We start from the raw sequence: 15,435 nt of genomic DNA, 5'->3' as shown, positions 1-15,435 counted from the left end.
TTAAAAGTGCTTTTTAGAGCTCTTCCATGACACAGTTTTAGATTTCTGAGATCTGTGTTTAAACATAATAGCACTACACCTTACTGATTTTTTTTTACTTCTTAAAATATTCATAAAATCATAACCATCTAAAATTATCTATAGCAACTGTGTTTCCTTACAGAGGTATTCTGTGATGTATTACGGTGCTACTTTAAGTTGTTTTAATTGCCGTTGTAAGTACATATTTTGTCACCGAATTAACAGTCTGAGCAGACATGTAAAACCTGCATAACTTACCAGTATGTGTAAGTCAAAGCCACCTCTAGGTACCTTTAAATTATAATCCTGTACGGAGATCGATTTTTTTTTTTTTAACTCTTTCAATGGTATATGGGTTTGAGAATCTCCCCTCTTATTTCCTTGGGACTTTGTTTATAGTGACAGCTGACATTTATTGAGCCATAAGGCTTCTGTGGCAGGCACATAAGTTCCCTTTTTAAAAAGGGAACTTCAGTGTGATTTCTTCTACTTAATCCTCCCAACGACTCCATGAGGAAGATCCCATTTAACTGCAACTTCTCAGATGAGAAAACTAAGGCTGCTAGAGAGTAAATAATCTTTCCAAAATCACATACAATGTTAAGCAATAAAAACTGAATTTGTGGAACACCTGGGTGGCTCAGTCAGTTAAAGCGTCTGCCTTTGGCTCAGGTCATGATCTTGGGGTCCTGGGATGGGGTCCTGGGATTGAGGCCCGAGTTGGGCTCCCTGCTCAAGATGGAGACTGCTTCTCCCTCTGTCCCTCCCAAACCTACCCCACACCTGCTCCTGCTCCCTCTCTATAAATAAATAAATAAATAAATAAACTGAATCTGCAGAACATTCTGAATCCAGAGCCCATGTTCCAAATGCTATCCCTCACCTCTATCGGACCATTCAACATGGTCTGCCCTGCACAAGAAATATTTAGAGATATTTCTGTTTTGCCATCCCAGATAATAACATCCCCCAAGTACTGGAATATCTTATTCCCCTATGACCCTTAACTCTGCCTCAACTTGGCCCTTTGCCTATGGTGGGTGCTATTGAATCACCAGAATGTACATACTATTTAGGAACAAATTCTAATTATTTAGAATTCTTGGCTTTCTTTCTTTGTAAAGTCTCCAGGCACTATATGAAAAATAATGCTACAGAGGTTAGTTTCAGAGAAAGAAATAGAAATACATGCACTCATACATACATATACACCAACACACAGGATGGGCATAATGAGTGTGGCACAGCCAGCAATACAGAAAGCAGGGTTTGGAAGACCTGTCCCCAAGTCTACTTATTTACTTTCATATTTAGGGTTCTGAGTGTGTCCTGTGGCTTAAGATCTGTACCATTGTTCCTGAAAAAAAACCTGGGCTATTAATTTCATCCACACTGGCACTCTGGGGTCCCATATGAGACAAGGTTTCTGAAAGTCTCTTCATCAGCCTTTCAATGGAGAGTCAACACCATTGAAGTCAATTATTAATGGAACATTTCTGGCCTTAGATGGTAGCATTTGGTCCCCGGCAGTCCAAAGTTTGGAAACGTCCTGTTTACAGACTGTCACTTAAATCCATTTCAGTAGAGAAGACTAACCTTCAATTGTTCTCAATAATGGATGCACGCAGGGCATCGTCTTCTCAGACTTCAGCTAGAGCACAGCAGGGTCTTTTGTGATCCATAGGATCAGACCTAGCTGATCCTGGGCAACACATACATTCTAGGAAACTGGATGAAGAGATGACTTCAAGGAAAGTAATACATCTACCCGTAATACAAGCACATTCCATTCATGGCAAGAATGGAAAGAAGGGGAAGTAAGCCCTCCATAGATACAAACCAAAAGCAGAAAGTCCATGGTTTTATTTGATAGGCTTTACTTATCTTTCAAACTTGTATCCACACCATAAAAAAGGAAAAAGGATTTCCTCAATGGTGACTTCTGAAAATGGATAGATACTAGATTCCTCAAAGGATGTAAATGGCAGATGAGGGCAAAGCACTGGAAAAAGGTTCTACTGTGAAGCCACATCTTTTAGCTCATTGTGTTTGGGGAAGGAAAAGTGACTTGAGAGCAGATATGGTAAAGGCAAGAAGTCTGGGTATTCTGGCATTCCATTAAGGATTAGAGTGTTAACCAACAATTTCTATGCTGGCTTTTTCAAAAGGGATTCTAAAAATGAGTATAAAATAATCATTAAATTAAGAGAGTCATCGTGCTGCGGTTTAATATTTTCTTCAGTGTTAAATTATTTTTTCTTATTATTTTAAGAACATGCTTTTAGTAACTTATAGATGTTTCAACGTTTATATTAAGAAATTAATAATATTTGACATCTTGAGGGAATGTAATAAGTTCACAAAAGTTATACAATTTTGTTTATTTTAGCACTGAAATATTTTACTGGGGAATATATCCATAGACACATTATTTACCTAAAAGACTGACAATTTTTTTCTACACTAAAAATCTTTCATCACTCTCTGTGACAATGTTGACAAAATACCCTTGAGAAGAGTAACGTAGCAGGTGGGTAAATTTTTACATTGGGAATAAGGATGGGGAGGGGGGAAGCCCAAAGCAGCAAAACCAATCTGTTGATGACAAAAGATTCCATTGAGATTGCCTACTCATAAGATGTTTGATGTTAGCGATTCTATAAAGAAGTTGGCCTTCATTTTGGCAAGTGCCCCCCAGGGAACAGTTCTGCATCAGGCAGGATTACAAAAGTGTTGAGGTCCTGGTAATAGCTATCTTTTTTTTTTTTTTTTTTTTTTTTGGTAATAGCTATCTTGAACATGATTTAGAGCACTTTAGATATCCTAGGTCAGATGCTTCCATCTTCCACCTATTCATCCTTGCCTACCAGCCCCGAGAACATTATCTACACACTTACTCTGAGAAGCAAATAACTATGAGCTTCACAGCATTCCACCCAATGCATGTCTTCTGACTTGCATTGGTTGCACTTAGTGTTGGAATCACTAAAGTCACTCATTAATGTGGGCTTACAAACTGCCCTTGTATTTACCCCTTCTTTTTTAGATACAATGCTCTTTAAGTGGAAACCAGTTTTTAATTAACAGTTCATGATGGTTTTCAAAATAGTAGCAAAAACCACTTATATCCCAGAAGTGTTTTGCTAAGAAGTTTTAAAAATGAATGACAGGAGATAATTTATATACTTAAAGATATTTAAATTATTTTGAAACATGCCTGCAATGACACTTGGATATCTAGAAAAGATAGGTGGTACCAAATTAAAATTTTTTTGTGACCTACATGTTAAACCAATTAATAATGATTCCCCCAACGTCAGTTACTTACTCAGATGCCTTATATTGAAACCCTGAAGAGGATTTAAAAACATATCTTTAGGGAAGTCTGCTAAAATCTTCGGATCTTAGTTTTCTCTTCCGAAAATGAAATGACTGAATGACTTGATCTCTTTAAATCCCTCACAATCCCAAACACTTTGACAAATTTCCACAGAGGAGGAAGGAGGAGGACTTGAGCTACCAAGTGGGCAGGTAAAAAGGGAAGACTGGAAAGGTCACTGATGACAAAATTCATAATTTGGTGCTAAGACTTAGCCTGGTGAGCAGTGCTGAAAACTGGTAAATGTTCTGAGCTTATCTTCAAGATTAGGAGCCAGAGTCAATCAAAAAGATTAATTTTTGTAAGTTTGAAGGCCCCTAAAAAGAAACTAGAAATTCAACCCACTGATGCTGAGACACCCTGTTGCCCTATGATGGTATCTGTCTCAGAGGGAGGGGCCAACGCCCAACCTTTTGTGAAGGAATCTTCCTTGTGCGCCTCTCTCCTACAGCCAGAGTATATAACCTTTGAATTTCAGAAGGAACAGGACCTCTGGCCTTAAACGAGACACCTTGAGAGCCCAGCCACAGATTTCTGCAGCATGCAGCAACTTCTCACACAGAGAGTATGCCCCTCACTAACACCTCTTGGTACATGGCCAGAGCAAACTTGGTTTGAAATGTTTACAAAAGGGTAACTTTCTCTTAATCCCTCTTATCCTTTCAACTCCTAATATGGAAGTAAAGAACCTGGAGTCTGTGAGGTTCACTCAGGAAGGAGCAGAATTACAGTAACACATCAATCCATTCATAGATCTGTTGGAGAAATTTGTATGACCTTTAACTCCTGGGAAGATTTTTGCCAAAGCCAAAGTCATCTAGAATTTCTCTCTTAAAGGTGTCTCATAGAGGTAATTTTTATTTTTCCCTCTCTTTCTCTTAACCTGCCAGAGACTTTGCCGTTTGAATCATCTTTCTCAAATGTTGGGTGTTTCCTTTGATCTCCTTGAAAGGAAAGATGGACGTTACAATAAAAAACATGTTCAGGAGATTTCTTCTTTAATACTTTTAAATATATTTATCACCAATTGCCCATGCTTTTAATGAATAGATGGAATTATTGCATTATTGTTAAAGAATTTCAAAGTTTATTACTTTATATTCTCTGTTATTGGGAAAAGATCATCAGCATTTACTAAATGTTAAGGTTGGAAAAGTCCTGAGACAGCATAAATTATAACCCTTAATTTTCAGAGGAAGAAAATGTACCTTAGAGAAATTGACAGACATCCAAGATTGGATTTTTTAAAGATTTATTTATTTATTTATGTTGAGAGAGGCAGAGAAAGAGAGAAAAAGAAACTGAAAGCAGGAGGGGCAGAAGAAGAGGGAGAGAGAATCCTGAGCATACTCCATGCTGAACACAGAGCCTGATGCTGGGCTGGATCTCACAACCTTGAGATCACAACCGAAGCTGAAACCAGGAGTCAGATGCTTAACTGACTGCACCATCCAGACACTCCTGAAGGTTGTTAATGACAAAGAACTTGATCTTTTGACCCGTTTTAGGTGAAATCATGGGTTGCCAAAGCTAATAAGGACCTTGGAGATGAACCCAAAAAAGAAGCTAAGGACTCCATAGTGTCCTTCGGGGTCCCTTTGCTCACCATCAGGAAAGATCTATCTGACAAGATGAGGAGATACGGACCTTAAGGAGAAATGACCCAGGAGCACACAATGACAAAAGGAAACCTGCCTCATAATCCATATTAACCCCAACACTCCCACAGTGCATCTCTTCCTGGTACCCTCACTTTAAATGAGTATTTAATTGAACTGTGGGATTTCTAGCACAGCGAGGACCAAAGAGATAGAGATCTTTAAGGTAAGTGATGCCTTAAGATGCTTCAGCCCATCTCATGTAAACCACAGCTCATTTCATCTCTGGGAAAGACCTACCTGGGTGTGATCATAACTTCCTTCCTAGCCCTGTGCCATCCCAGTACATAGATAGATGATAGATAGATAGATAGATAGATAGATCGATCGATCAAAGTCAGTTTTGGTAATGCTGATATAGGAATTGTGTTTGCCTACAGGTAAATAGCCAGAGACAAAACCTAACTGACTTTTTATTGGGCCATTATAACATTCCCAAAGTACAAGTGGTTTATAGTATACAATTGATTTCTATTCATAGTATGAATTCTGTTTTCTCATTCTTCCTCTTGTGACTCTAGTTACTTTCTTTCATTTATTGAGATGAAGAATGTACATTAATTTCCCATACATCGCTAAGCTCAGTAGTGAACTTGGAGTGTAGTTTTAACCAAGACAGGCAAGATCCTTGACATATTTGTTAAAGAGTGGAATTTCAGGGTGGTAAGAAAGCATATCTCATGGAGGACAAAACCACTAGAGATTTAAGGAAGACCTCCCTAAAGAAGCAACATTTAAACCAAACTTTGAGAGAACTAGTAAGAGCTGAAAAGTCACTGAGCAGGAGGAGGTATTCTGAGCAAATGGAACAGCATACATAGAAGCCCAGAAACAAAGAGAGGCGCGGTGTATTTTAAAGAACTTGAAAAGATCAATACGATCGGAACAGCAGGAACATTGATGAAACACCTCTGGACTATGATTGCCTAGGAGAAACTAGAGGAAAGAATCTAGAGGTGCTGTTGGAATCAACCCTGCTGGTTTGGTCACCTGAAGACTTGCAGTGTCCTGTGCATGAGGGCTGGCGCTCCATGTGGGCACAGGTGCAGCTGATCCTCCCTTCCACCAACACTTGTATCACCAACCTCTTCCAACCTAGTGGGTAGGCTACCTCCCTGCTTTGGGGGGCAGGATCATTCCTCCAGTCCTCTTAGGTGTGTCTTCAGCCAATTGCCTCTGGCCACTTTGTATAGACTGCAGGAGCCTGGAGGAGCAGACCACACGGGGCTGTTCAGCTTTTCTCTCTGCCTGACTTTTCTATCTTTTCCTCATGCCCAAGTAGTAACAGAGATCACATTAACAGAAGTCTAAAGAGGACCAGGATCCTGATCTTTGCTTCTCTTGGGCACCTCCAGCTTCTATGAGTAAGTATATTGAAGGTCCCTCGCTTAAGCTGGTTGAAGAATACTTCCCTTCTCTCTCCTATGAGAAGAGAAAAAGAATAAAAACCTCAGTTCTCTCTCCTCCTCAGATTCATGAATGACTCCACTTTCCCAGATTTCAGCCCTCAGCCCTGTCCCCTCTCTTCTCTATCTTCTCGCTCTCCCTAGTCCTCGGCTTAGAAATTAGGAAAGGGGAGACGTTTTGCCTACAGAATCCATGAAGCGTGAGGAAAGTGCGGATTATAGAAATAGATTTCTTTCCTATCACCATCTCCCACTGGTTTATTACCAGAAGATAAATTTATCAAATGCATATCTTTAAATCCTTAAACTCCACATGGGAGGCAGCACTTGACAATGGGCTGTTCCTTTAAGATCTCATGCCTCAAGGACCACAGAGATCCACGCTCAGCCATTTTAAAGCAATCTTGATTCCAGAAGATGTTGACCCCTGGAATTAGTTTCCTTTTAAACTCCCCTTCTGCCCCCTCATTTGCCTCTGATGTTTCCTGACTTTGATGTGTCTTCAGGATTCCAATTCTGGTGTCCACGCCATTCTGCTCCTGGAGTCTTCTGTCCTGACACCCTGTAATTGAACTTGGCTTAACCCTCCAACTTTTCCTCTGCCGGGGCATCATGTTCTCTTCTCTTTCTCTGGTACTGGCCCCCAGGATATTATATTTATATCTTAGTTTTATAAATTCTTGACATTAATCTTCAATACTAGGACACAGAAAATTCTCTGGGATTCCCCAAATCATAGCATTATGTATTTTCATAAGATTTTATGTGCTTTTAATTAAAAAAGAGTGACCAAATAATAAATAGCAAATCATCCTTCTGACTGAGGCTTTCTATTAAACTTTGGGAGATTTGTTCCTGCTAACAAAACATGGTGTAACAAATGCATGACTTGCTAATATTCTGAAACAATATATATTGTAAAATTCAGTAACATAAAAATGATCTCTATCTGATATAAACATATGATAGTTGAAAACATTAAAAGAAATCAGGAGTACAAAAATACCAATAAAAATCCCTTTTAAAAAAACTAAAAAACATTACCATAAAGATTTGATATTTAAGAGATGCTACTCTTAAAATGAAATTTTAAACATACAAAGCATTAATTACCTTACCCAATAGTCTTGACCTTTGTTCCGTGACAAATATTAAAGATGTAGAAAAGCTTCTTTCATTTTGCAATGCTAAGAGTACATCCAAAAGTACATTCAAGCTGGGTGTTAGGGTGTAAATTACTTCATGTGAACAGATTCCCTTTTGATTGATGAAAATATATTGTCTGCTTGCTCTGATTTTAGTTTTGCTGTTGAAATTGATATTGCTTTTGCTAATTTAGATTTTAGATTGGTTTTTGACTTCTTATCTGAGTACCGAATTCAGTTCTTTTCCTCATATTTTTTTCTGCTAAAGTACTTACAATATTTGCCTCCAGCAAATATTCAGATTCCAGGAAACGACAGAGAACATTACTGGGTAGTATTCAAAGAAGGAAACATTTGCATTACCTAGGCAGGTGAATAGCACTCCACAGTCTCACAAGTCAGAATTTCCAGTTTGAAGAATTATTTTCTTCTAAAACTTGTTATCTTGTGGAAGATCATTCACAGGACTCATTTAAAACATATTATGTGCATGGACTTATCAATAATTGTTTTATTCACAAGACTGGCTGTGTCGGGTGCAGACAGGGTCATAAACACACACCTACAACCAGGAAACAACTCCAAGCAAGACTGACTGACTAGATGGTGAGCACTGCTCTCCTCTTTCTTCCGTTCCAGCTTCTTGACACTCCAACTCCCTTGTCAGTGTATTCTGCTCTTGCTTTTTGATTTAACATCGGTGGATTCCTTCAAACCAGTAACTTCTTGATTATTAAGCTTTAATTCTCCTAGGAGAATGACAATGCCTCTTCCCATTTTTTTGAATTCTCAACAGATTTTTCTGAAGATTGAGGATTCAAAAAAGATAAATTACCTGAGAAATGTCTGAAAAAAACTCCTTCATGGAAATTAAGTCTTGTTATGGCCCAATACATAGTCAATACATGTCAAGGTTTAAGTGATATAATAAAATATAGAGTTTTATTTTCTAGTAAATAGAATTCACTAAGTAGATATACTATTTTATATATGTGTGTATATATTTGAGGATACATATATAATCATGTTACATATAATTATATATACTAATACATATATACTAATACAACTCTTTCATGTTGTGGGACACATAGGAAGTGATCGTATTTGTAGAACATACTGAAGTATCTGGAGGAGGCTGCCCTGTGGGGTCTGCCACTCCCAGGCCATCCAGCCTTCTTGGAGGCTGAGAAGATAAAATCTAAGCAGACCATTCAGCCACCCCTACCGTGTGACCTGGGTGTTTGCTCTTGTGGGGAGAGACATGACCGTGACAGCTCCCTGTGACCAAACTAATGTAGGCAGCCCCTCCACCAACTCAAAACCAAGATGGAGGCACCTGGGAAAGAAATCAACAGCATGGGGAGGGGGAAAGGCAGTGATCTCACAGGGGGTGATCTGACAGAAACTATCCATGGCTTACTCACTCAGATGTATATTGCTCAGGTGTTAATGGATTACAGAGTTAGGATTTTGTTGTTGTTGTTGTTTTTAAGGTTTTGGTTTTTTGCATGTGAACACATTACATTGTCATTAATGCTTTATGATGTTGGCATACCATACTTGTATCTTGAGTTAGCCAGTAGATGATAATCAGACTTAACTGTCAGAGGGAGTTGAGAAATAAACGAGTGGCCTGGACCCTGGGGTTATAGAGAGAGGTGTCTGCAAGTGTGTGAATGAAGCTGGGAGCCGACCCATAGATTCTTTTCTCTTAACTCTATTCAGACACTAAAGCCTATGGGAGTCCAAACTGATTTCTCTCTATTTCTCGGAACCTAAAACTCAGAGAACATTTCCCATAGGGTAATCACGGGCTCTGTTTGCCCATGGATTGGCTTTTACCCAGCTGGTCAGGTCAGCTCTTTGGCAGCACACACAGAGGTCATCTCATACCTTAAGGTGCACCTTGTGAAATTTAAGTCCTAGGAGTCCACAGCAATTCCTCAAACAGAAAAGTCCAACTATTTGGCAACAACTTTCACTTATACAGAAAATCATCAGAAATGAGTTGATATTTCACCAACGAATAGCTCATTAACTAACCAGTGGCTATACGTTAGAATTTCTGGAGAGTTTCAATGCTGATATTTGGGTGCCATATTGTCCTGTTCTTCAAAGAATCATATTAACTAGTTTGGAATGGGATCAAGGCATAACAAGTTTTTTTGTTGTGTTTTGTTTTTGTTTTGGGTGCTATTTTATTCAAAGGGAAAAAATCGCCTGGGTATAAAAACCTCAGTTCTCACTGTGATGTCCCCTGACATAAGGGATAAGAACCTGAAGGTTTAGCCAGGATTGAAACCCCCACAAAAATTTTTCCCCTCAGACTTCATTTAAATTCAGGTTATTTAACATATAGTGTAGTATTGGTTTCAGGAGTAGAATTTAGTGATTCATAACTTACATATAACACCCAGTGCTCATCCTAACAAATGTTCTCCTTAATATCCATCACCCATTTAACCCATCCCCCCACATACCTAGCAACCCTTAGTTTGTTTTATATCATGAAGATTTTCTTCTGGTGTGTTTTCCTCTCTGTTTTTATCTTATTTTATTTTTCCTTCCTTTCCCCTATGTTCATCTGTTTTGTTTCTTAAATTCTACATATGAGTGAAATCATATAGTATTTGTCTTTTTCTGACAGACTTATTTCACTTAGCATAAGACACTCTAGTTCCATCCATGTCATTGCAAATGGCAAGATTTCATTCTTTTTTAAGGCTGAGTAACATTCCTTTGTGTGTGTGTGTGTGTGTGTGTGTACCATTGTTTCTTTATCCATTCATCAGTCAGTGGACATCTGGGCTCTTTCCATAATTTGGCTACTGTTGAAAGTGCTGCTATAAATATTGTTGGTTTGGGGGTGCTGAGTTTGATAAGTTCTTTTTAGATTTTGGATACTAACCCCTTCTCTGATACGTCATTTGCAAATATCTTCTTCCATTCCACAGGTTGTCTTTTAGTTTTATTGATTGTTTCCTTCCCTGTGCAGAAGCTTTTTATCTTGCTGAAATCCCAACAGTTCATTTTTGCTTTTGTTTCCCTTGCCTTCAGAGATGTGTCTGTAAGTATGTGAATGAAGGTCAAAGAGGTTGCTGCCTGTATTCTCCTCTAGGATTTTGATGGTTTCCTGTCTCACATTTAGGTCTTTCATCCACTTTGAATTTATTTTTGTTTATGGTTTAGAGAGTGGTCCAGTTTTATTCTTCTGTATGTCATTGTCCAGTTCTCCCAACACCATTTGTTGAATAGACTATTTTTTTTTCCCATTAGTTATTCTTTCCTGCTTTGTTGAACAATAAATAGTTGACCATTCAGGTATGCGGTATCACAAGTTTTTAAAATCACTCCAGGTGATTCTATTATATAGCCAGGATTAAGAATTCCTATGGTAAGGATGCCTGAGTGGCTCAGTCAGTTAAGCGTGTGACACTTGATTTTCACTCAGGTCCTGATCTCATGGTTTTAAGATAAGCCCTGCATCAGGCTCTGCACTCATTGTGAAGTCTGCTTTAGATTCTCTCTCTCCCTATCCCTCCCCAATCCCTCGCTCTCTCTCTCTAAATAATAAATAAAATCTTAAAAAAAGAAAAAAAAAGAATTCTTGTGTTAAGTCATAAGATCTTTAGAAGGAGATGATGGACTTCCCCCTTACCTAAGGAGTATGCTCCTTTTTATTTCGTTCACACAAATGTATTTGACAGAAGCACTAATTTTACTCACATATTTAACGTATGTCAATATTTCACACAGTCACGTAAAAATATTCCTTCTTCCCTTAAGAAACTGACACTCTAAATAACAACTTTTAATCAGTGGCAAATTGTAGTCAACAATAGGTGCAAAACAGGAGCTTCTTGGAGTATATATTAAAATTTCTAGTCAGTGAATTTTCTAAGATGCTGGGCTGTATTACAAAAAGAGCCCATGGAAACTTCTCCCCCCAGATGGTAGAAAATAGGCTGTGGACATTTTCTTTTTTTTCTAATCGAAATTTGAGGGCAAGCCCATCTAAAAAACAAGAACCTGAAGAATTCAAATATGCACTAATTCTGACAATGATTTGGCCATGGAAGCTTTTCCCTCTTGAAATATCCCAAGAGCTTACCTATAGATATTCAGAGTCTATATCAGAGTCTATATATCAGAGTCTTTATCAGATATAGATATTGAGAGACTGTGGATAAATTGGGAGGCACACTTGTCCAAATAAGAGGTCCTTACCCTTTAGATAACAGATGCCTTAGAGTTATTGTTCTACATGTAACACCAGAAAATGTTGAGATGCTAAACTTCAAATGACTAGGGTAGTTTTGTGCAAAATCAGACCTTGTCTCACACAGATTCAAGCAAGAGCAGCTGATAGAAGATTAAGGAATATTTATAGAAAAAAGAACTTAAAATTGAAAAAGGCTGTATTTATCACTTTTCTGTATACATATTGAGGGAAGAAAAGTCTGGAAGTTTATTGAGCATAAGAATAGAGGGATGCTGGAAATTTTTAGGTGGATATAAGAACTTTAGGAAAAGAATATACAAAAGTTATGGAATGAACACAGGCTTAAGGACTAAGGGACATAATTCCATGTTACTATTAAGCCAATAGCATATCAGGTGTATTTCTGGTTTACACATTTACTGAAAAAAAAAAGTTTTGGCCTATTTAAGAACAACTTAGGTTTACACAAATGGTTTATTGAGAGCCCTCAGGAACTAAATATTAGTGCTGTGGGAATATCTTCAATCTGTAGACACTTTATATATCAGCATGGCCAGCAAAAGTAAGAGGAGGACATGGGAGGTACAAAACTGTAATATTCAGTATGAAAAAAAATGTACATATTGTGAAAAAACCCAAACAGAGTCTACAATGATGATGAAGTAGACAGAAACAGGTAGTCAATCTAGGTCCCATGGGTCTGGTGAACTCTGGTTGGGAAGGACGCACTAGGGAAGGTAAGTCTGAAATGCACTCAAGTCCAGACTTAGCCGTCCCAAGAACTGTCATCAGTGACCAAAGCAGCAGGAGCGATCTCAGATGTTATGCAAAATATTACTTGGAGTTGTAGAGAAAGATAGGAAAGTTATACAAATTGAAAACTTCCTGCCTCCAAAATGAATTTACTGAACAGCTTATTTATGAACTTTGGTGTTAAAATGAAGAAAGAATCGTTGCTCTGATTGAAATAACTGAATTGAATTATTTTGTTTCATGTATGATAATTCTCATTAACCTACCCTTCGGTATGTGTATTACACAATCAAGTATTAATGCCTTTTTCTGGTATCCAGGGGAATTGTGATGAAAGGCAAAAATTCAAGATATTTGGATTTGTTAATACAGTTTTCCTCAATTACAGGAAATATCTGTAGAGTCAAATGGAAATTGGAAATCAGCATGTGTCAGATCTATTCTTGAGCTGAAAAAGCCACTCAAATTTCAGTTTCTTAAGATCTTAATCTGTAAAACTGTAACATATGCCTCCCTCTTCCATTGCCTGGGAGAGTGAAAATTAATGAGTTATGTCTACAGTGCTCTATAAGATATTTTAAAATAATTATTAAAAAGTAAAACATAAAGAAAGTTTAAGAGCAATATTTAATCATTCTTTTCTAACTAAAAACAAAATTTTCTTCTATTTCCAAAGCAGACACACACACACACACACATCCATACCAATATATACACATACATATAGACATATATCTTTACTTGTTGAGAGACAGTAAAGAGAGGAAGAAGAAAGCCATTTTTCCTCCCAGAAACTCTTCTGTGGAGGTAGTTGGTTCAGTTATGGAAGCCTTCATAAAATGATGCATCTCAATCTTCGATTGTCACCTTATCAATCTGTCTGAAGGGGTGTGGAGCTACTGAACTTAGAAGTTCAGAGACTGTTGGACTATTTGCTCCTCTGGTTCAAACTTACTTTGACAAACAAGAAGTATAAGGATCTTACAAAGGACCCGAGAGGACAATAATGGAAGAAGTCTGTTTAATCGAAGCCTTTTTCTTCCTCCACTACCAACCTGTTGATAGTTCTGATGGAGCTATGATTACCAAAATACATATCCCATCTTAGGGTAAATTAAGCCCATATTATAAATCTTTTATTGCATATTTCCATCTCAAACATTAGCCTGAGGGATTATGCTAGAGCAAAGTGATATTAGGAGACTTGAAATTCACCGGTGTCACATTTCTAAATGATTATTTTAAAAGGTGCCCTTTAATTTTATTTTGTCCATCATTAATTTTTATGGTACTTCTCATCCAAGGGGTAAAAGTTTTCAGTATTATATCTTTTAGCCTTATTACACAACCCGTCAGTATCATGATCTCACTTCTTTGAAATAGTGAAATATGTTTAATTCAGCTTTGTGTCCTACACTGAGCCCAAGAAAGTTTTGCACATAACAGGTAATAAATATAATCTTTAAAACAACTATTATTAATGAGTACCTGTATTAGTGTGGGTCTTCAAGGGACAGACACCAAGATGCAAGGGTTTTATTAGGAGAAACATCTGTGAGAAAACATGAGGAAGGAGCTGAGAAAGGCCGGGAGAGTCTTCAGACCTCAATGCAAGTAAAAGAGAAGGAAGGTTAGATGGAAGTGTCCAAGACTGCCCTGCAGTGTGAGGAAGGTTCAACAAGAGCAAAATCAAGGTGTCCTTGAGCCAAAGCAACCCATGCTAAGGAGGCACCTGTCTTCCAGGAGCAAACCTGCCTTACTATCCCTGATACACCAAGGCATTGGCTGGTGAATTTCAGATCACAGAAGCTGATGCTCTTGATCAGAAATGTTTCCTGCAGCTGGAGCTCTGCAGGTTGCTTTCTCATGGCTGCTCTAGCACCTGTCATGTGGTAGACCATGGATCAGGTAGTGTATTCACACATGTCCTTCTGCACCACAACAGCCTTATAAGGTAGCAGTGATCATCCCAGGTTCACCCACAAGAAAATTCGTAGTCAGTGAGGCTCACTAACTTTCCCAAATGAAAGCCAGTATGAAGTGTAACCAGGATTTAACTGCAGGCCTGTCTGATTCCAAAGCTTACACATTTATTGAATGAGTTAATTAATGATTTAATAAACGAAGGGGAGTAGCCTAGATGTATGAGAGGTGTAAAAAGACAAGTGCATTTGGAGGTTTAAAGCTGATGCACTGAGAAGTACACCATAAAGTCACTCAGCTAATAGGTCATAAAAATATATTTGAAAACACAGATTTCCCAACTGATTTTTCTCTACTAACTTCTAGCATTTTTGTGTAGTGGGAGTTTTTATTGTATCTATACATACATATTTTATGAGGGAACATGAAGATCTACCCCACAAGAAGCTCAACTTTGTTCACGGTTTCAGTCCTACTTATAAAACTGAATAATTAAAATTATATGCAAATTCACCTGTGTACTTCAAGAGAGGAAGAGTTCCTTACACTATGACCCATATTTGTTCAGCTCCATGGAAACCATTTCATTCCATTATCCACACACAATTTACATAAAACTAGGGGAAAAAGGTAAGAGATATGAAGTGGCACAACCTGAAAGGAAACCATAGTTCAGCATTCATTACTGAGCAGTGGAGGGGAGCCCAGAGGTGTTTGCTGAGCCATCTACCTGTAATTGTGACGTTGTCTCTTACAGCAGGAGATGGAAGGAAAAGAAAAATCCACACTTCTCTGTTCCCAAACAGGCATCCAGACAATTAGGATCCTCCTTAGCAAGTGGCTGGATCTTGCTTACACAAAAATAAGCTGTGTTAAACTGCAAAATAAATAATGACAGCTACTATATACACACACAAAATGCACA

The sequence above is a fragment of the Mustela putorius genome, unplaced genomic scaffold (genome assembly GCF_011764305.1).
Source record: "Mustela putorius furo isolate JIRA1106 unplaced genomic scaffold, ASM1176430v1.1 tig00003869_pilon_pilon_pilon, whole genome shotgun sequence".
Lineage (NCBI taxonomy): Eukaryota > Metazoa > Chordata > Mammalia > Carnivora > Mustelidae > Mustela > Mustela putorius.
This window is presented reverse-complemented; position numbering follows the sequence as displayed.